The 22,360-nt window shown below is 41.9% G+C and overlaps 1 long non-coding RNA gene across 2 annotated transcripts in view; it reads left to right on the top strand.

Annotated features, from left to right (window-relative positions):
- LOC120373362 overlaps positions 1–22,360 on the top strand; it is a 79,201-nt gene that overhangs the window by 39,459 nt on the left and 17,382 nt on the right. For both annotated transcript variants that reach the window (XR_005585510.1, XR_005585511.1), the window contains exon 2: positions 20,872–20,959. This is a non-coding gene — a long non-coding RNA (uncharacterized LOC120373362). The remainder of the gene's footprint in view (positions 1–20,871; positions 20,960–22,360) is intronic.

Genomic DNA, 22,360 nt, shown 5'->3' with positions numbered 1-22,360 from the left:
TCACTCTGATAAATGGGCCATATTTATCAAAGTATGTAGGTGCCTCAAGGTGCAGATAGGCGCTTAATGAGATTTTCAGAAGCATCTAAGCAGGCTAGGCACTTAAGTCACTAAAATCAATGGGAGTTAGGAGCTTTTGAAGAACCACTAGGCCAGGGATCGGCCACCTTTGGAGCGGTGAACCGCGGTCAGTGGGAACTGCGATCGGACGAACCTGCAGACGCAGCAGGTAAACAAACCAGCCCAGCCCGCCAGGGGGCTTACCCTGACAGACCATGTGCCAAAGGTTGCCAATCCCTACACTAGGCACTTATTTAAGATGCCTACAGATGCAAATATCTTTGCAAATCTGGCCCAACTTTCTTAAGCTATAAATCATTTTAGGTCTTTAAAACACATCCATTCCGGTAGCATCCCCAGGCTGCAGATTGTTATTAACTGGCCATGTGGCTGTTAAATCTGGCTAGATGTAAATAAATGGTACTCAGGCTTCTTTTAAAAACACAATTAGTTTGATGTTGCATGTAAAATGGCATTTTTACTTGAAAGAATATAATTTAACTTGACACAGCTCTACTGAGTTTTACAGTGGCTTAATCAAATACAGCCACTACTTTAAAAACAGGGATTGCTTCAAACAGTGGATTAAGTTATTGGTCTTTCACTTCTCAAGTGCTGAAGCTCATTAGGTCCCAGGGCGAGAGTGAAAAGCGATGTCGTTTTAGCTCAGTATATGTGTAATAAGAGTTAACGCACGTACCTCTGTCAAGATGACTTTTTTTTTTCATATAGATAAATAGATAATAGACACACATTCAAAAGGAAGCTCTTTCAGGTATGCCTAAGCTTGAACCATTTAGGAACTGACTACTGGCTAAAGAAAAGACTTTGTTCGTCAACAAGCACTTAGGATCCGTGTCTTTTCCGAAGCACAAATTCTTCCCCTCCAAAAAAAAATATTCGGAATATTACTACAGGACTATGATAAAGGTTTGGCCACAGAGCAGTCTTCAAAAACAACTAATTAAATAAACTAAGACCCCAGGTGAGGCTACACATGGAGTCTTGAACATGAAGCTATTGATTGAAGGTATCCTCTGAAAAATATTTTCAGATCTTCTTGTTTGTGAAGAAATGGTCTTCAGTAATCCTGATGACAAAGCTGCCTACATGGCTCTTATTTGTGTGCTAATGAGTTTGTGCCTTCTGACCAAAGTGCATCTTCATGGGAAATGCACCTTTTGAACCAGATTAAATCAAGTTTCTTTACACACACTAATCATTCTGTGCCTATTACACACTGAATTTCCAGGCCTTTGCTTACTCATACCCTGGTCAATTGCCAATCAATACTATTGGCTGTGATATCTGTTTCTCATCAGTGCGTCTTCCTTCTTCTTTGGCACTTTACCATGTTACTGTGTTCTGCATAAGTGGGTTTGTTTAAATCAAAAAAACGTAAATCATTTGGTCTCTGTATCATAAACAAAACTTGACAGATCAGTCAGGGACAGGACTATAACCCCAGAAGGCAAGTTTAACTTTTAGTTGCTATACTGCAGTTTGTGTTTGTTTCTGAAAGCCATTAGAAATCCAAACTTTCCTCTTCCACACAAAACTTTTGCATATTCATGTGAGACAGGGAATGGTCTATGGAAAAATGAATCTCTCTCTTGTTGGTTTCTTCATCTGAACTAAAACCTTTGTTTGTGATTTCTGCTATTAAACATCTAGGGCCTCACGCCGATCTCACTCTGGTAAATCACATGGAACTCCATTGCAGTTCCCCCCTCATGCTCTGTCCTCTTCTCTTCCTTTCCTTCCCAATTAGCTGATCCCCCCACCCACATCATAGAACTAACATGACATTTGCCCACTGTGATGTTGCACTCCATATGTTTTATGGAAATATGCTTATGAATATGACATAACTGGAATATGCTTTATGCTAAATACCCCTTGTATGGAGTCATTAGAAAGCTTGTAATCTACTAAGTGTGTTCATCCTTTTTGTTTGCATGTATTATTTCTATATCAGGAGTTAGGAGAATAAGATATAAACTTGTATCACTGATGTAAACATATTATGTGGAGGCCATTAAGGGTGATCCAGAAACAATCAGTTGTAAATGGCCTTAGTTACTTGAAAGACTTCCTGGGTCCGTGTGGGCCAGCCCATGGGGAATGGAGACTAGGGGGTCTTACAGTGACATGTGACTCTGTTACCTGATAATGAAATCCATCTGAAATCTGATACTTTTCCATTTAGAACGAGGGGTGGAGACCCAGAGAGACAAAAGATTCCCGCCTTGTGCCAAAGCTATAAAAGTGGGTAGAGCATGATAAAGAGGGCCAGCCCTGAGAAAACCCCTGCTTACTGCCTGACATGTCTGCTGGAACTAATAAAGACTGTACCAGGGGAAAGGACTATGCCCAGACTAGGAAGGAATCTAGTCTGTGAACAAAGTTTATTGGAACATCTTTGAGAGTGAGATATTACCTGTAATCAGTTTCTTAATTTATTAAACTTAGACTTGTGTGTTTTTTGGTTTATTTTGCTTTGTGACTTACTTTGTTCTGGCTGTTATTACTTGCACAGAAAATCTGTCCAAATGGTAGAATCTTTCAAACCGGACGAAACTTTCTAAGGGCTACTATTGTTCCAGCCCTTGTGTCCTGAGATATTGGATCTTAAAGCTGCCATACTGTCAAATAACAAAACAAAAAAACCTACTTTAGGTAGTTGTTGAGGTTTCTAAAATGTGTTTGTTATACTTTTTTCTTTCCTCTGGGTCCTGGAGAATTTAACTCATGGCAAGTAAGGCAGTCTGGCTTTGCAAGTGCAGAGATAAAATAGTATTATTTATATGATTTTCTATAACGCTCAACTATTTCTGACATCTGTTTCTTTCACGCTTGTGCAATGCTATGTTCTGCAGGCATCATGTCACTTACATAGATCGACCTGCATAAATAACTCCCATCATCCCAACTGGTGCAGTGTATCACCTCCCAAGCTCCTACCTATAAAACCTCCAGATGAGAGAGAGAAAGATATATGGGATGGGATGGTGCGGTATAGAAGTGTTATTGGCATGAGTTGGGACATCCCCACACTGTAGGCAGTAGAACACTCCCTCTTTCTCATACATACTGGTACTGTGGGGATAGTGCAAAGTGACCTGAAAGCTGGTCTGTTGGCGCATACGGGATACCTGGTGTGGCATAAATCAGGGAGATGCTGAGACAAGCTTGGGGCAGGAAAGGGGTGTTCTGGAGCCAAGGCCAGAGCACAATGTGCTCTGTTAAATCCTGCCCAGTGAAGGGTCCCCTTCGGGACCCTAGTATAAGTTAAAGCAGTGCTGTGGCTGTTCTAGTCTATCTTTCACTAGGGTCGGTTTGGCCTATGACTGGAGGAGGCAAAGAGGTGACTGAGAGCTGAGTTCTCTGCAGATGAGTATCATGGCCAACGTGCCTGCTGATAATATGAAAGCTTTCAGCAGTACACCCTTTAATCGTGGCTCTCAAAGCACTTTACAGATGTTAATAAATAAGGCTTCACAACGCACCTGTCACTATTTCAACCCCTAATCGAAATACCACTAGATTTAGACATACAGCAGCACTACTGGGTGGTGTTGTAATACTCACAGTAGTAGGGGACAGTGTTGTAACTCCAGCAGTGATAGTAGTATATCTTATATATCTTTTCTTCACCAGAAGCAGAGTTTTGTGGTGAGCTGGAGAGAGGGGGGGGTGTTTGTTTGTTTTTTCCCATTTGGAGTTTAACCTGAGTAGTGACACAAACTGACCAGAGTGTTTTCATATCCTGAGCAGCGTTTTTCCCCGTGAGACTTAATGGGGTGTTGCAAGTCGCAGTATCAAAAACACTGGCATGGTCTTTCTCACCTTTGATACTGAAATTCCTTTGTGGTCACAGAAAACTAATGAAAGGAACAAAAGAGAAACAACGTTGCAAAATCGTTAGCGGAAAAAGGAGCCCCTGTTCACACGAATATATATTTTGCAACGACAATGCCATTTTCAGAAACTTGTTTGCAACCCCCACTGTTCCTTACACCGGCACTTCACTGGGGACAGAAAATGCATTAAATAGCTCTTCATTTTACAGTATCAATATGTTTTAAGTCAAATTGTGCATTCTTTGCAGTTAATTTCCTTTTAAGCACAAAGCCTCATCAGAAAGTTTAGCTACAGGGGGGCTGAAGGCGAGGAGGAAGATAGAAACATCCCTCTTATGAACAACAATCATAATAATAATGAAGTCTTTTAAAGTTTAAAGGAAATTAGGGGCTGATTTTATGCCAAGACTGTAAGACCTGTTATTGATCTTTTCAAAGAGGCAACAACAATAGGCAGACAACAGAATAAAAGAAAATGCAAGGGAATATAAACTATAAAGAGATAGGGACTGCAAGGAGCCAGTAATCCAGAATCAGTGAATATTGATGGGACCTGGGATAAAACCATCTTCTTCCCTAAATAAAAGGGCACCAGCCTGTATGTTACAGGCCATGCTCAACAATCAGGTATTTTCACCTAGAAAAATCTTTCTCCAAAGCTGCTGCAAACACTATGTATCAATGTTTTCAGGAGCAGCAGATATTCTGTTCATCCAAAAGGCTTAGTATTGTACTGCTGCACCTTCCAGCTAGTGGCCAGTGTCTGGAGTGGATTTATCCAGTAAATTGAGTCCTCCCTGCACTGACTGGAATGGGCATTTAACTCATTACAGAGACTAAGAATCTAGCTAGGACCTTAGTGGACTAAAGGTAGCTGACCAGATGTTATTGAAGTTAATGGGACTTTTGTTATTGATTTCAGTGGGGCCCTGAATGGCTTTATCCAGTACCCACTGGAATCAATTGAAGTCTTTCCACTGACTTCAGTGAGCAGTGGGTCAGCCCCAAATTGAGCAAATAATGATTTGTGCTATGATTATCTCCACTGGATTGTTGCTGTTCACAGGTCAGTTACTTTCAACACTAGACCTCAAGTGAGTAAGATTGCTCATAACCCACAGGTTGTAACAACAGAAAATGACACCAAGATGCAGAGCCAGAAAGCCAAGGCAACATATGTAGTTAACTGGTGCAGAATCAAACCATATTTAAGTCACTTCAAGTTGTTCTTTGACTTGTATGCAAGTGGGATCAGTTCCTCATTGAAGAGGTTCAACGCAGCACATGATCACCACAAGATCACCATGGATAATAAATCAGCAGAGCGAATAACTCCCTTTTTGAATGGGATGTTGGCCATAAGAAAACTCCGATTGCTGCCTGTCCTATAGGGATGAACTCAAACTGGAACACTGGATCCAAAATTTCCTCCTCCCTGAAGAGTACATCTGATCTGACTTACGCTGGCTCCGAACAGCTTAGGGAAAGTTCTGATTCAACTCTATTTCCACTTTCCACGTAGATGAAAAGCAGTGATTTGAAGTAACCCATCATTCCATCACAAAGGGGAAAGGGGGAAAGAAAATCTGTACCACACCACCCAGGCAAGGAAATGGCATGGGGGAAGTCAGAGCCATCCCTTGGGTAGGGTGAATTAGGGTGACTGCCCTGGGCCCCACACTTTGGGGGCCCCATGCTTTGATAAAATAGGACTGTCCCGATATTTAGCCCTTTATCCCACGCCCTGACCGATGTACAATCAGGATGCCATTTGTCCTGATATTCGGGTAAGGAGGCACGCGGGGAGGTGAGGAAACGAACAGGGCAAGTGGGATGAGGAAACGAACAGGAAGGCAAGCGGGGGTGAGGAGGCCAGCAAGTGGACAGCAAGGAGGAAAGCAGCGATAGGGTGGACGGAGGGGGGGTGCTGGATGGACAGTGGGGAGGCGAGCGGCGGGCAGGCAGGGAGACAGTGGGGGTGGTGAGGAGGTGGCGAGCGGGGAGGCTGATTTGTCCCAGCTTCTCCCCCCACCCACCCCCCCCGAGGGACGGCCGTGTGGGAAGTGGTTGGAAGTAGCCAAGTCCTTGAGGACAGAGAACTATGGTCAGGAATTCAGTGGTAAGAAATCCTAGGGCAACCGCTGACAGGCCATCATAGGGGAATTTTGTCACTCAATAAAAGAAAGGTCATGTCAATGATGGACCATATGTAAGGCTGCGATTCCGTCAAAGAAGTCACAGATTCCGTAACCTCCGTGACTTTCGCAGCTGCAATGACCAATGCGGCTGATCCCAGGGCCAGCTGCTTGGGCGCCCTGTGGCCAGCCACACCAGGCACTGCTGGAGTGGCCCCTGAGCCAGCCACACTGGCTGCTGCTCAGGCAGTCCCAGGGTGGTTGACCCAGAGTCAGCTGGCCCGGGGGAAGCACCTGAGCCACGGTCCCTGGGCAGATGGCCTCGGTGAGTGCCTGAGCCACGGTCCCTGGGACCTCAGACTGGGGGCAGTCCACTCCTGAGGTCAGTGCAGGGGCTAGCAGTCGGTCCCCGGGCCTCCACAGCAGCCGTGTCCTGGGCCCCCCCCAGAGTAGCAGCACCCGGAGTCCCAGGAGCTGCTAAGTTTTAATCAGAGATATTTATATAGTAAAAGTTATGGACAGGTCATGGGCTGTGAATTTTTGTTTATTCCCCATGACCTGTCCATGACTTTATTACTAAAAATAACCGTGACTAAATCTTAGCCTTAACCGTATGTACAGTTGCATATCTACTCAACTCCACCCATGTTGTCCATAGATACCCCTGTATCTATGATGGGTTGCAGATCAGAGTGCCTGTTTACAGGCAATGGGAATATATGCTCAAATTCAGGAACCACAGCCATTGCCCTTGTCTGTATTACAGATCACAGCTCAGTTCAGAAGTCAACCGATAAGAGGAGGGAGGTTGCGCTAATGAGAATGCACAATGAGTTTGATTGTGAATCTCCAATAAATTCATTTAGAATGGGGCTAGGAGTACCTGGGTTCATCCGTCAGATACGTCTGAAGCATTTTAATTAAAAGTTAGCCCGGGAAATACAGACATGCAGAAACTTGGGTTCATTTTCATTATCACACAGATTCAGCAAAAGGAAGAGAGAATGAACATAGGCTAGCGCAGAGGTTTTCAAACTTTTTCTTTCTGAGGCCCCCCAACATGCTATAAAAACTCCATGGCGCACCTGTGCTACAATAACTGGTTTTCTGTATATAAAAGCCAGGGCCAGCATTAGGGGGTAGCAAGTTTTTCGCCTTCCTCTGCAGCAAGGGGCACGGGTTACTTGCTGGAGGATTCTCTGCAGCTTGAGGTCTTCAAACAACAATTTGAGGACTTCAGTAACTCAGACATAGGTTAGGGGGTTGTTATTGAAGTGGATGGGTGAGATTCTGTGGCCTGCATTGTGCAGGAGGTCAGACTAGATGAACATAATAGTCCCTTCTGACCTGAAAGTCTATGAGTCTAAGCAGGGCAAGTGCCCGGGGCCCCACGCCTGGGGGGCTGCCACAAAGCTACATTGCTCAGGCTTCCGCTTCTGCCCCAGGTGGCGAGGCTCAGGGTCCCGGGCTTCCGCTCCATGCAGTGGGGCCTCAGTTTTATGCCCTGGGTCCCAGCAAGTCTGATGCTGGCCCTGCTTGGAGGCCCCCCTGAAACCTGCTTGAGGCCCCTGGTTGAGAACTACTGGGCTACAGCACCTCAGCAATAGCTGTTCACAGTATGCGGCTGCCAGCAGATTTTGTTATTGCTCCCAAGAAAAATTGGAAGCCACACAAAGCCAGCAAATGTGGTGGGAGAGAGAGCTAGTCTTGTTAACGTATGATTAGGAGTTTAAGATTCTATTGGGCATGGACCAAAGAAAGTCCTGGAACAAGATAGGAAAGGAACTTTGGTTGGAAATAGTGTATACTATCCTGCACCATATGTCAAGTGGCCTGTAAATTCCCAATAAGCAGCAGCTCACTATACTAGACCTATAACAAAGGAGGTTCTACAAGGAACGAATGGCAAATGGAAGCTCAAAAACATGCCAAATATACAGTGCAAGCTTATTAACTGCAACACAGCAGCCAAAGGGAGGCAGTCAGAGGTATCTGCATACGGAACTAGAACTGTGCAAGGGTAAAAAATGGATACAGGATAAAGCTATCAACATATTTTTCTTTTTTTCAGCTTTTGCAAAAGTCAAGATTTCAGTTCTGCAATTTATTGTTGTCTCTTTTTACACGTTGATTACATGGTGATTTACATGTTGACAAAGTTTTCATGTTGATTCATGGGAAACGTCTTTTTTATTTCACTCCATAATCCCTTCCACCCTCCCTGCATGGTGTTAAATACTCTCTTGGCCTTGTGAATCTAAGGTGTAAAGTTCATATGTTGGTTAGGAAACCCCAGGATCACTGCTGATTCCCAGTGTACTAGAAAAAGTCATTGAGCTCTTTCAGTCGTATCCATAAATGCTGCCTTTATATTGGCAGTCACTGCAACAATGATCCTATAGGTTTCCAATAGAAATGTTTCCAGTGGAGTGTTTATTGGATGTAAAATGCCATTTAATCTAAACTGAAATTTTCAACCGGAACGTGTTGATGTTGACAACATTTTAACAGGAAAAAAAAATTACAAAGTGTTTCATAAGGACCACACTGGAATGAAATGTTTTGATTTTTCATTTCAAAAAGACTTTTTTGTTTTGAATTATCTAATTTATTTTCAAGTCAAAATCAGAACGAAACCTTCTGCTCGACCTTCAAACAATTTTTTTGATCATTTCAGTTTGAGAATTTTCGAAATGTTTTGGTTTTGAAACAAATGTTGGGATTTCCCACAGACAAGCAATTCAGAGTTTGGGCCAGCTCTAGAATCCAGTCCTAGGACGTTGTTGGAGTCTCAGGAATGTTTATTTTTAGGTTTTGCCGTCATTCACCATTTGTCAACATTTAAAAGGCTGGATCTGTGGCACCATTAGGGTGAAGCAAAACTGAGTAGTTTTTTCAATTCTCTTTACAGAATGCAGGATTTCATTATATGCGGAACATAACCAACCCTAACTATAAAAAGCTTTACATTGGAATTTGAGTGTTGTGTTTTATATCTGCATAGATAAAGAGAATGGGACCCAAATAAACCTCATTTGGTGACCAGTCATTGATGGCTCTGCGTAAACTGTAGCTCAAATAATAATAATTAAGGGGAAAGTTTCAGACTAAATGACCTAACATGCATTTTTCTGGTATTTCCAACTCCTTTGTAACATCCATGATCCTACGACATACATGTGTGTTTATTTAAATGTGAGGCAAGCTCTAGTGCTCTGCATGTGTAGCCTGTATACACTATTAAGTTCAGTAGGAGCTTTTTGGTGATGACCCTGGCTCAGCTTGTCCTTGAATGTAAGTAATTGTGTGGATTGCATTTAAAAGCGCTTTTTGAATCCTTAACCTAATCAAGCCATACCTCTCCACCGTCCATCAGTTTGAAGGACATGACTCATTTTAGTCCTCGTGGTAGCTATGTTCCAAACGAATGTGATGCCCCCTTGCTTTTAATGTTGAAAATTATTTACATCGGAAATGAGGACTCAAGAAATGGAGGTTTTAGAGTCACGATAAAGGAGTGAATTCTTCAGCATTTAAAATGTCTGGTGTGAATAATTTCTTTGGGTCTTTAATTCTGAGTCTGTCACATGTTGGGCCCATATATGGGCTTTCTCAGGATGAGTTATGGTGTGTGGCAGCTGCTAGTGGTGCCTATGTACATGGGAAATTTCACGTGGATGGTCAGTTGCAGCATTGAAACAATATTAGCTGGCCTCCAGTAAATTCTTAAATCTCTGCACTTCTGGCCATCTTCTTCAAGGGAACTGAGACAAGTTCTTTCCAGAGGTTCTGTGTACTGAGCACATTGTTGTAATGGGCAGTCCAGGGACAAGTGAACTGCATGGATTGTGTTCCATCATTTATTTAGATGACATTTTTTGGTTGGGCTCATTAGGACAAAAAATTATGAGTAATTAGGGCAGGTTTTCAAAAGATTAGTAGTGTACCATCAAGAATATCCAAAGGAAATACAATAGTAATAGATGGAATAGAGTTTGAGGAGGGTCAACCCAGACAGAAGAGGACTCTTCAGCATACGTCCTCTCTGAGCAAAGAAATTACATTTTATAGCAATCAAATGCAGTAGGCACCAATGAACTACTGGGGTATACTAAGGATATAGTATGATGAGTATTATAGGCAAAAGGGACATGCAATCAAAGTTAAGCCACTTGAATTTAGCTTATTGGTTTATCTTTCCATGCAAAACAGTCTAACAGCTATTTGTAGTTCCCACTTTCACAATTAAAGATGTTAAAAAAATCCTGTGACAATACAATGTAAAATTGTAGCTTAACATGGGTGAAAGAGTTTGGATAAATATAAGAACCCACCCCTGCCTTTACACGATCAGCCCCCTAGTTTGATTTGAGATTTAGGAAAAGACTTATTCTTGTGAGTTCTTTTATCGAGGCCCATCAATATAATTGGGACTACCCACATTAGTAAAATTTATGCACATCTCTAAGTTTTGCAGGATCAGGGCCTAAATCCAAACTTTTTCGGAGGTATGTAGCCACCATATTGATTTGGGCTGAGAGAAGTATTCAAAATAGAAGGTTTTTCTCCTTCAGAACAATCAAATATTGAAACTATTGCCTATTAAAACTGAGCCATAGCCTGATACCTTAGTCACGCTGAATAGTATCTTGCTTTGAGTGGTCCCATTGATTTCACTGGCATGACTCACCTGAATAAGCTGCTATCTGGAATCAGAAATGGTGTCATAATCTCACCAACCAGTATTCCGATTTCAGTGATGGTGCCTTCTGTTAGCACCAACACTAAAGAAGGAACCCAGGTCTGCTCTCACCTGTTTATGGATGGCTGACAACTGAACATGCTATTTCCTACCTGTCGTATCCAGAACATTGCAGAAAGGAAAGCGTAAGTTGTTTAGACAGAACCTATATCAGAGAAAGAATAGACAGGCATCAGAAAATTGACAGCAGGGGGCTGAAAGCAAGAGGAGGGGGTGGAAATCTATTACAAATGAAAATAATAAAGTCTTTCAAAGTTTAAGGGAAAAATAGAGGCTCATTTTGTGCAAAGACGGTTAGACGTGTTCATTGATCTTTTTAAGAGACGAGAAGAAATTGGCCAGTGACTGAATAAAAGAAAATGAAGTTCCATTAATACAATCTGTTGAAAGACAACTCGGGTAAATTGATCAATGCAGTACAAATCATTTCTAACCTTTTCCCCTATTTGGAGAGGATATTTTTTTTTCAAGCGAGTAAACAACACACATCACCAATTTCAAGTGCTTTTTAGCTGACTTTTCCAGCAATAATGGAAATGGAGAATTTCTAGAATTAAACACAGTAATGGCTCCTTCCCCACCTCCCCCGCCAATTGGTCTGGAGAATATCAATACGTTGAGAAAGTCTGAAACTAGTTCTTTTGCAACTCTCAATACTGTTGATTTCCTTTTCGCCACCTCCTGCAGAGATTTAAAAAAAAAGAAGAAGCTATTTTCAAACTGACCCTCAGACAGACACAGGGCTCGCTACAGGCCTATGAATGAATGCACACAAGGGGAAGCTTCACTTTGACGGAGATTCTTAAGTGTAGATGTAATCTACTGGTCAGGGTGTGTTATGAATTCCTTCTGTGCCTAATCAGTTGAGAATGTGAGTCTCTTCTAGCCCCTTGCTACAGATCCTGGCTCTTTCGCACAGGCTATAGAGAAACGCGTTCAGCACTAGAGGTCCCTAATTTAGGTCCTGTGGGATTCAAACTGCAGATACGCAGGAGAAGCTGCCTCAGTCCAGAAGAAGTATGCAGCCTGGAGATCCCTTGTGCAATCCCTGGTGTTGGCAGCTGAATACCTTCAGCTACTAGTACTTCATTGAGAACTGATTGTATTCAGCACCTCGTAGACTCAAATGCATAAAAACAGGACAGCCGGAGATACCTCTTTTTCTCCGTAGCAGTACTCCCTATGAAATAAAATAATGGAAAAAACCCCCAAATGTTGCAGCTGAGACTCGGTCCTGGCTCGCCCATTCAAATCTTTGCCCACAAATACTGGGTTTCCCACAAATACTGAATTCAAAGCAAAAGTTATTCAGATCCTAATTTTGTTTATTTGTAGCTAGAATAAAATTCTACCTTTTGTACTGAGATGCTAAAACAGAGATTAGTGAAACACGGAGACAATTTAATGTGCGTTCAAAAAGAACAACGGTAATGGATTACAAAAATAAACCAATCCAATGTCCTCCACTCTGGGTGGATTTGTGTGGGTGAAATAGTCCCTCTTGTTTGCTCCAGGACCTTGATAAACTGAGGTGTAGTGATTGTGACGTTGCGCTCTATATGATTTTATGAAAATATGCTAATGAGTGTGAATATAATGTAACTGGAATATGCTTCATGCAAAAGGTCTCTTGTAAGGTATTATTACAAAGCTTATAATCTACTGAGTGTGGCCATCCTATTTGTATGAATGTATCATTCTTGTATCTGAAACTAGAAATATGAACTATAACTCTGAGGGCCTATTGTAATTATGCAAAGTGTGGGCCATTAATGGTGGTTTGGAGTCTTGATGGCTCCCATCAACCAGGGCAATTGTCTGTAGATGGCTCTGTTTTACTTGTAAGTCTTCCTGTATACGTGTGTGCTAGCAAGTGGGTAATGAAGTCTTACAGTGAGATGTGATCATGTCACCTGAACAGGAATCCATCTTTAACCTAGTGCTTTCTATATTTAATAAAATCACTTTTTATTTATTAATTAACCCAGAGTATGTATTAATATCTGGTGGGGGGAGGGGCAAACAGCTGTGCATATCTCAATTTATGAGTTTACCCTGTATACACTTTATACAGGGTAAAACGGATTTATTTGGGAGTTGGGCATCTGAGTGTTACAGACAGGAACACTTCTTAACCTGCTTTCAGTTAAGTCTGCAGCTTTGGGGCACGTGGTTCAGACCCTGGGTCTGTGTTGGAGCAGACGGGCGTGTCTGGCTGAGCAGGACAGGGTGCTGGAGTCCCAAGCTGGCAGGGAAAGCAGGGGCAGAAGTAGTCTGGGCACATCAGTTGGCAGTTCCCAAGGGGGTTTCTGTGATCCGACCCATCAGAGTGATCTTATCTGTACTTAAAACACAGAAGATATTTCACAAAGCTACTTCAAATAATTCAGCAGCATAATCATTCTCGTCTTCATGAGAGAGTGGTCTCTTACCCTGGCGCCCAGTGCTTCATTCAGGTCAGGTCTGAAGTTATGTGAAGATCAGTGTGGGGAAGATCATACTGCACCTGTCTGCATCTCACCTGGTTTGTTGCTTTAAAAAAGGCATATTCTTTTAGCAGCCTTGTCGGGCTTCCAAGCATACATGTTCACTGATGTCATAGAGAGAGGTAAAAAGCCCCACAACATGGTTTAGGAAAGTGATCTCTTAAAACTCTGGCAGAAAGTTCCCGGAAAAGAATTGTCCATCTTTACCAAGTCAGGCCACGTTTCAGCAAAGTATTTAAGCATGTATTTTCAATATATTCCTGTGCAGGAAAGAACACAGGTAATTCTCACTGAAGTCCCATTGATGAATTGTGTTCTGAGTTACAAATTATCTGAGAAAGGGGCATTTGTCATTCAACATAATATAAGCAGTGCCTGTTCATAACCATCTTGCCTTATTGCATAGCTGCTAGCTATCAGCTATGTTAAACAATGGTGTTGGGAGATTTGTATTTTTGCTTTTGCTCAGATACTTTAGACCAAATCCTGAGATTCATCACCTGGGTCAAGTGAGAAGGATTTAGCTTTTTTTTTTTTTAAGGGAAGGACAAAGGACCAGATTCTTCAACTGTTATTCATTCAAGTAATCTCAACATGGACGATAGTCCCACTGAAATTGGAGATTGTGCCCGAAATGCTTAAACCACGAAAATACTTTCATGTTAATATGCTGCCACACATAAAATGAATTTGGCCAAAAGACAGGCGAGAAGCAAATCAATTCATTAACAAAAGTATGGAATGAACCTTTCAAAATCTATTCAAGGGAAATTAACTTGATTTTTGGCCTCTGTGTGTCACACCATGGAGAGATCCTGCAGCATCTGTAGGGATATGCGGGAAATAAGCCGACTTTCTCACAAACCCAGTGAACTTTACATTTTATTAAGCCATGTGCAGGCGAGGAGTCCAGCAACTGCCTCAAACTCACAAGGGATTCTGGGATCTAAGATCACATGAAAGATGTTTTATTACTGTATGGAAACCTGGGGAAGGTTGAACTTTCAACCTTTTTTGTAAATATATAAAAACCATCTGATATCCAGTGGTGACTAATCATCAAGAAAGACAATTGTTAGCAACTTAAGAAAGTGGGCTCCAACAGATAAGAAACAATTGGAAAATGTTACTGTTTTTCTGCACCTCCATTAGTTAAACTTGGAAAGAGGTTTTTCCCAGTAAGCTTGATGAGACAATCAAGACTGTTTAACTAAAAGGAAACAAGGCCTCCACCTCTCTATTTGTTGTAAAAATAAAAAAAAGATATGTTGTTAACACTTTAGGCACATTTCTCCCGAACGCAAGAAACCCTGAAATAAGAGTTAACCCTCAAAGCATGTGGAATGGTAGTAAACTCTAACACCAAAATTTATGGCAGAATCTAATGCTTAGCTGGCAGTTTGCACATGTATTGCACATGCAATCATGGTGATTATAAAGGTTACTGAGGTATGCAGTTGCTTGCCTGATTTTTTTAATTGTAGTTTTGCACCCGACCACTTAAAATCAGACCCTTTGCATTTTCTGCCCTGCAGCTGATTTCCAGTGAAGTTCCATGTCTTTGTCATAATTTCATGAATATTTGTAAATATTAAATGTTCTACATTTAAGCCTATTTTGTCACTTGACCCACATGAATGAACTGCCTTTTACAAATCTTTAGAGATCAACTAAGTTCTGCCTCAGTTCCACTTATGCAACCCCATTAAAGTCTGTGGGGTTTCATAGATGTAACTGAGGGCAGATTTATGTGATGGTACAGATTACCATGTTGTTGAATCATGGGCATTAGTGTAGGAAGAGCCCTTCTAAGGTCTGTGAAAATGGAAGGTGATTTTCTCTTTCCTCCTCATGTCCTTGAGTTCTGCTGACAGACTGTTTTCAAGACATAGGGTTTACAACATTCTAACCTACTCTAGTCTACACTAATAGTCTAACATAATGGTTACTACACTCCTTATATCAAAGTTAGGGCTTCATTTTCCCACAGACCCTAGGAGGCATGTCTCCTGTCTGCTTGCTTCTGGCAAATACAGATACAAGGAGTTGGAGAAATAATACCTGTTGATTTCAGTGGGACTATTTAGTGAGGTTTTGTCTACATGGTGGGGTTATACAGTGTACAGAGGGGTGATTTCTAAAGACCATCAGTTGGTCTGTGTAGACCCGGTTAGTGTGCTTTAACATTGTGCAGTTTGAAACAGAACTACATTAAAGCACACTAGGGAACCTTTAGTAGACCCTGCTGGTGCGCACACAGTAAGGTACAACACAGGGTGAGAGAGGGTAGCGGATTGAATCCTTAGTTCTCCATCTGTGTTCTCAAGGAACAATCACATTTTCTGTGCTTTATCTAATCAATCCCCTTGTCTGTGTAGAATTGCCCCATATTACACATTCACAGGGCTGGCAACCCTCTTCACAGGGTGGGGTTCACACACCCCAAGCACAGCTTCTTATAACCAAGGAAGGAAGAGGAACAGAACCCTTCATGGACCCCACTAGGGACTGCTACATGAAACATTTGGCTACTATAGTGTTGGGCCAAAACTCTAAGATACATAGATTTGTGCAAAATACTCACTGTTATGGGGTAGGAATGAAGTTCCCGGCACGTCTTTCCATCTTTCTCTCATCCAGTGATGGGCAACCAGACAGTTTGCTTACATTTGCATGGCCGCCCGCAGCTCCCAGTGGCTGCGGTTCGCCGTTCCCGGCCAATGGGAGCTGCGGGAAGCGGGGCAGGCCGCAGGGATAACGATGAAGAGTGACAACTTTCTGAAGTAAAAGAAAGCTCTGATTTAGACCCATCTTTGAGGTGTGATTGATACAGAAGGCTGTGAAGGAATACGTTCAACCATTCCTTCCTGTCTTCATTTTACAGCTTGCTCTCTCAAAACATCTGAGCTGATGCATGTTTGCAGAGGAAAGTTGCTTTGGGAGAAAGAACTTTCCACAAATTCATTTTCTTTTTTTTTTAAAAAGCAAGAAGCCTACAAAAGCCATTATTTCAACTGCCTCCTTTTTCAAATGTTTCCGGCAGATGTTTATGTGAGGAATGTGCTGGAGCTCTTTCGGTAAGACACAGAAGTGACATTTCTTGAGGGTTTTAGTAGAAGAATTTGTCTTTCACATCATGTCTTTAAACATCTGCAAAAGGCAGCGGAATCTTTATTATCCTGCTAACTTGAAGAAAGGCACATTGCACAGTCCCGAGTCCTTAAAAACTGGTACTTAATGGGACTGACAGATGAGAAATATCAAGCTCTAATGTTTTCCATCACTAGAAATTTGCCCTCTGACCTTCTGACTCCTGAGCAAGGCTGCTGCCTTCTAAAAAAGAACATTTCCTTCCACCCAGATGTGGTTTTTATTATTTTTTTGTTTGTTTTGGGTTTTTTCCCCTCTTTATCTCCTTTCGGGGAAGGTATCATCCTGCGGATTCAAATAATAATAATGAAAAAAAAAATGTGAACACACTCATGCTAGGTATTTTTATGGCACTTCTTCCAACCCCCTTTTTTATTACCCCAATTGTTTTCTTCTTCTTCAAAAATTCAGAGCTGCCGTTTTAAAAAAATAAATGAACATTGAGTGGGTGGTATCATTCAGCTCCCATATTCCTTGTTTGGCTTTGGTCATATGCCATTGTACTGCAAAGTATGGGTTGCAGCCATAGCTGGAAGACTCCCCAAATTGACTCTTCTGCCTTATAAAGTAACCTTTTGAAGAAGGATTCCAGCTATCTTTGGGTTTTCTGTTGTTTTTTTGGGGGGCGGGGGTTGGTGGTTGTTTCTTTTTTTTTTTTTTGTATTTTTTTTTACACTTCAGTGTATTGTATTTCTGTTGTCAAACCTTTTTTTTATTTTTTCTTTCCCCTCCCTCCAGGGTTTTCTCTGGGAAAAGTTTTCTGGGCTTCAGTCCAGGCAGTGTCACAACTCACAGCTGTACTGTTTGATCCAAGTACTTCAAGCTGCCACTGAGGTAGAGCCAAATGAGATTAAGGCCTTTTTTATTAAAGCAGCACCCACTTGCACCAGTATGGCTAAGGCTATGACAGGGTTTCCAATATGAACCGCAATTTTGAGAGACCTTTAACTCTCGAACATAAAATATTTGTTCCAGGCTGAAACCTGACCTAGAAGCACTCAGCTGGGAGGAGCTGTAACTCTTTGGAAAGAATTGGTTTGACCTTTATTAAATTACAGAGCAAAGAAACTAGAATGTACTGATTTCAGGAGAAGTGCTTTAAAAATCTGTGTATAAAATAACAAAAAACCCAAATGAGATACTGGAAATGAATTTAAGAGTGAATGTAGTGCAAGGGACTCTTTAGCTCGAGGCATCAACCTGCAAGCTTCCCCACCCTCCCTGCTATTCAGTAATGCCTTCCTTGCTATTTAAATTCGAATACTCCCAGCACTGCCATTTCACCTGAACTACAGCTTGCAACACCCCAGCTATTTAATTCCTGACTGCATCATGCTGCCCAACGTGCCTCTAGCCTGGCATGCAACAAGCCTTGCTATTCTATTCCCAGGGACTGCCAGTTGTGCTGTTTTATGCCAAACTGGGCTGTCATTTTCTGATGTGGCGGGGGCGGGGGGGCGAGACAGTGGTGAGACCACGCGGTTCATTTGCATTTGCGTTGTGAGCCAGGATTTGAATTTAGAATTCCAGAAGAGAAGACGGTCTTCATTAACCCCTCCCTGCAAAAAAGAACCTGCAACCCCTATGCTGTTTCTCAGTTGTTACTACCAACCTTTGTGAATGAAGTGTAGTTGTAGCCATGTCGGTCTCTGGCTACCCACCTTGGCTCTCTAACCTTTGGGAAGACGGATGAGTTAATATTTAAGAAACACACTTAAAACCCACAAAACCCTACAAAAATGCTAAGTTCTCTCCAGGTACTTGTCAAAAATGTTCAAGACATAAAAGGGAAAAACTTTGACAAAAACTTCACAAACATTTTATGCACCATTTGGAGGCATCTGTAGGGCTGCTCAGAAGTTTTTGAGTTTAGATGAAATTTCAGATCTTGAAATTAAAAAAAAAAGGGGGGGAGGTGTTAAAAAAATGCTCCCTTTTTTTTGACCAGCTGTACTTTTATGCTCCAGGCCAATGGGAGCTGCTGGAAGTGGCGCGGGCTGAGGGACATACTGGCCGCCGTGTCCAGCAGCATCCATTGGCCTGGAGCAGTGAACCGCAGCCTGTGGGACTCGCGATCGGCCGGACCTGCGGATGCTGCAGGTAAACAAACCGGCCCAGCCCGCCAGGGGCTTTCACTACACAAGCGACATCCCACGTTTGGGAAACACTGTTCTAATGAATGCCCAAAGGTGCATCTCTCTGTATGTTTGAGGAAGAAAGGGCCCACTGATTCTCTGCTCAACAACTTCAAAAAGTTGGGACTGAACCCACCCCAAAAAGGAAAGAAGAGGCAAATAAAAAGAGTAGGGTGGCATATGAAACCAAGGGCAACAGGTGTTGCTTTCTAATGCTGCAGTGCATTCGCTTTCACAAGGGAAAATGAACTTGTCCTAAGCTAAGCCAGAGAGATTTGAGAGAATGCAGTGTGATCAATTTTTGCATATAGATTTTGCAATGGGATAAGCAGCTGGTAGATTTGTTCTTTGTTTGGGCTCGTTTGCGGTTTCATGGGTTTGTTTCTAGGCAAAATCTGTAAGCCCTATTCTACCCCTATAGGGCACTTCCACTGAAGTCAATAGAAGGTTTATTTAGCAATGGAGGGTGGACTAAAGCTATGTGAAGGTTACAACCTAAGACAGCTCTTACTCTCTCCAGTTGCCTTTCGTTGAGGGGGTATTGAGGAGGAAAAGGAAGGAATAATGGAATGCACGGCAGTGTCACATGACTGCGGCTGCAATGCTGCCAACTCCAAGCATCCAAAATCATGAGCAGCTGCCAAAACTAATAAGATTGGGGAAAAAAATACATTGGGTTTTGTTTGTTTGCTTGCTTGCTTGCTTTCTGGAGTTGGAACACATAGGGTATGTCTACACTTTAATAAAAAATCTGCAGCACCAAATCTCAGAGCCTGGGTCAGCTGACTCAGGCTCGTGATGCTACAAAATGCAGTATAGATATTCCCACTCAGGCTGGAGCCCAGGCTCTGAGACCCTCCTGCCTCACAGAGTTTCAAAGCCCAGGCTCCAGCCCAAGCCCAAATATCTACACTGAAATTTTTATCCCTGCAGCCTGGACCTTGTGAACCTGAATCAGCTGACCCAGACCAGCTGTGGCTGGACCACAGGTCTTTTATTTAGAGTTCAAGCTTTTCTCTGCAGCAAGGACTGCTCAAAATGTATTTTTTTGTCTTTCTTTTCCCTAAAAGCTGAGATTCTCAAGTGATAACCTGATTCCAGCCAGTGGAGCTCTACAATCTCCCCACCCAAAATCATGAGAGTTAGTGTAACACCGACAGACCCTGGTCGTCGGCGGGCAGGATCGAACCGTGGGCCTCTGGAGCTTAGTGCATGAGCCTCTACTGAATGAGCTAAAAGCCATATGGCTGTTAGCTAAGGCTGTAGAGCAAACTCATTAATCTCTCTCTCTAGGTGCAACTAGAAGGGACAGAACACCACACCCAGAAGGTGCATGGGTTACATAAGCACCTCTGCTCCCAGATTGTCCACCTTAGTAGAACTTACCTGCACTGCACAAGAGCTACTATTGTAAATAATATCTAGTGTCATACAGGTACTGTGAAGCTGCACTTGGTGGTTCTATATAACAGCATTGCGGGATTTCATGTGTAGTATGTCTGGGTGATTTCCATTTCAAATGTAAATTAGCATTTGTGTATTTTTATTAGTTTAATAGAGAAGTAAAAGGCAAGGTTTTTCTCCCAACTATCCCGACCTGGGATCTGAAAATCAAGCTGGGTTATTAATGCACCATCACTAGTAACAACAGATTCTTCGCAGCAAATTCCACTTTCAATCGCACTTGGCAACGTCATGGGTCTTCACATTCTGCCTCTGTTTATATGCTGGCTGCCCATTCAAAGACTCCATTGTGGGGGTTACACTGGAGAAACTGAGGAAAGAAACTGGCACTCCTACTGGAACTCTGTGATTCCGATGATGATGTCAAAGTCAGAATACCATGCAGCTCCCAAAGCTGTGTTGGCTTTGTACATGCAAGGAAGGGAGATTTCTTTTATAGTCACTTTTCAGAGTAGAACCACACTTTGGTCCTAAGATGATACATATAGAATATGTGTGGGCAAGGCAAGGTTGGTGAGGACACCACGAGCTAAATGTCCTTGAGTCAGTCAATGCCCTCTGAGTCTCCATACCACCTTGGGAAGATCTGTGTTCAGCTTAGGAAGATCTCCAGGGAGCTGAACACAAAAAAGCCTCTATCACTGAGTGCAAAGTTCTTCACCCATGCCTGATTTAAAGCTGAAAAATGGATGCTGTGACAACCTATTGCCCATATTAAATTACTAGGCAAGAATTAGCTGTTCAGTTTAGATTCAGAGAATTGAGGATGGGGTTCCATGTTCACAACTAAGTAACTTTATTTGATTTGATCCACAGCTTCCCTGGGACAGTAACGGGTAGACTGCTCTGCTGCCTGTCACTGAACTTAGTGCATGAAAGTTCAGTCTTTGAAAAGCCACATAAGGTGAGTGCAAACTGAAGCACGTTCCGTGCAATATATCATGTTCTCTAAATGAATTTGACACCTTCATGTTTCACAGTTTGCTTTTTAAATTTCTCAGTCTCTTACTACATTTCCAAGATGTGATGTCCGTCTTTGAGATGCTTTGAGATAGACCGCTCTTTCACCAGGGAGGGCCTGGGTTTTCTGCTGACATATTATAGTATATTACATTTCCAATGCTTTTTTGATGTGTCCTGAGTAGACAGGTCAAAAATATTTCAACAGAATGGTTTCCTGTTGTAAAATGCTGATTTGACCAATTCAAAAGCTTCCATGAGAACATATCAATTTTGTTAAAAGTATTGATGGGACATTATTAAAACTCTTCATTGCAGTAAGGTTACATTTTGATAACGTTGTACTTATGCTATAGTATGAATATAATGTGTATAAACTGAACAGCTAATTTAAAACTTAAAAGCCAGAACTAAACTTTCTGATCTTATCAAAATTAAATGTTTTGTTTTGATAAGTTTGGAATATTTTGTTTCAACTTTTATGTTCATTTTGATCTTATTGAACTGAGACATTTCAAGAAGGTCATTTTTATGTTTCTAAACCAAAATATTATGGACATTTTGTTAGTGGCACCGTTTAACATTTCAACTTTTCATTCCCATTCAGAATGAGAATAAAATTTGAAATGTTGTGTTTTTGCACAGAATACAAATTCCATTTTCTGACCAGGTCTAGTCCTGAGCAGCCAACAGAGTTAATGAACGAGCATAAAGGGTTGTTTTTTCCTTTGAATTAGCATAGCTTTATATATTTTAATATATAAACATGAGGATGGTGCTTCACACTTGCCTTCTTATATAGGCCTGAAGCAATAGGAGAAAAAATAGCAAGAAATGTTGGAAAAGTGCTGTACATTTGGGGAATGTTTCAAAGTAATATTTGGGTCTGGCAATCTAGATTTAAAGATTTATTGTTTTGAAAGGCAACATCAGTTATTTTCTCATATTTAGTTCTATCCTGTGTTTACCATTTGGAAGTCTTGTTGTGATTAGAGCATAAATATTTGCAGTGCATTAGAATGTATTAATCCTTTCTCTAGGGAAGAAAAAGTTACTTTCCACTTAAATGGCAGTACTGTCAGTAAGAACTCATTACATATTAATAATGCTAAATATAGAACCAGACTATTGACTTGGATTGACCAGTGTCTCTAGGATTTGGAAGTTCCCTAAGGGAAACCCTTATTGGGATTTCCATTCTCTGTGTTAGTGAAGCTTGAAAGGTGGGTTGCCCTGCTGTTTTGGCTTGGCTGGAGTTCCAGGAATGGGAGAAATACATATCCCGTTCCTAGGGGACTGGAAAGGGAGCTGCAAGCATCGCACATGAAAACATTATATCATAAGG

Source organism: Mauremys reevesii, linkage group 10 (genome assembly GCF_016161935.1).
Source record: "Mauremys reevesii isolate NIE-2019 linkage group 10, ASM1616193v1, whole genome shotgun sequence".
Taxonomy (NCBI): Eukaryota; Metazoa; Chordata; order Testudines; family Geoemydidae; genus Mauremys; species Mauremys reevesii.
The sequence above is the reverse complement of the archived record's forward strand: the minus strand, read 5'-3'. Positions and strand labels throughout refer to the sequence as shown.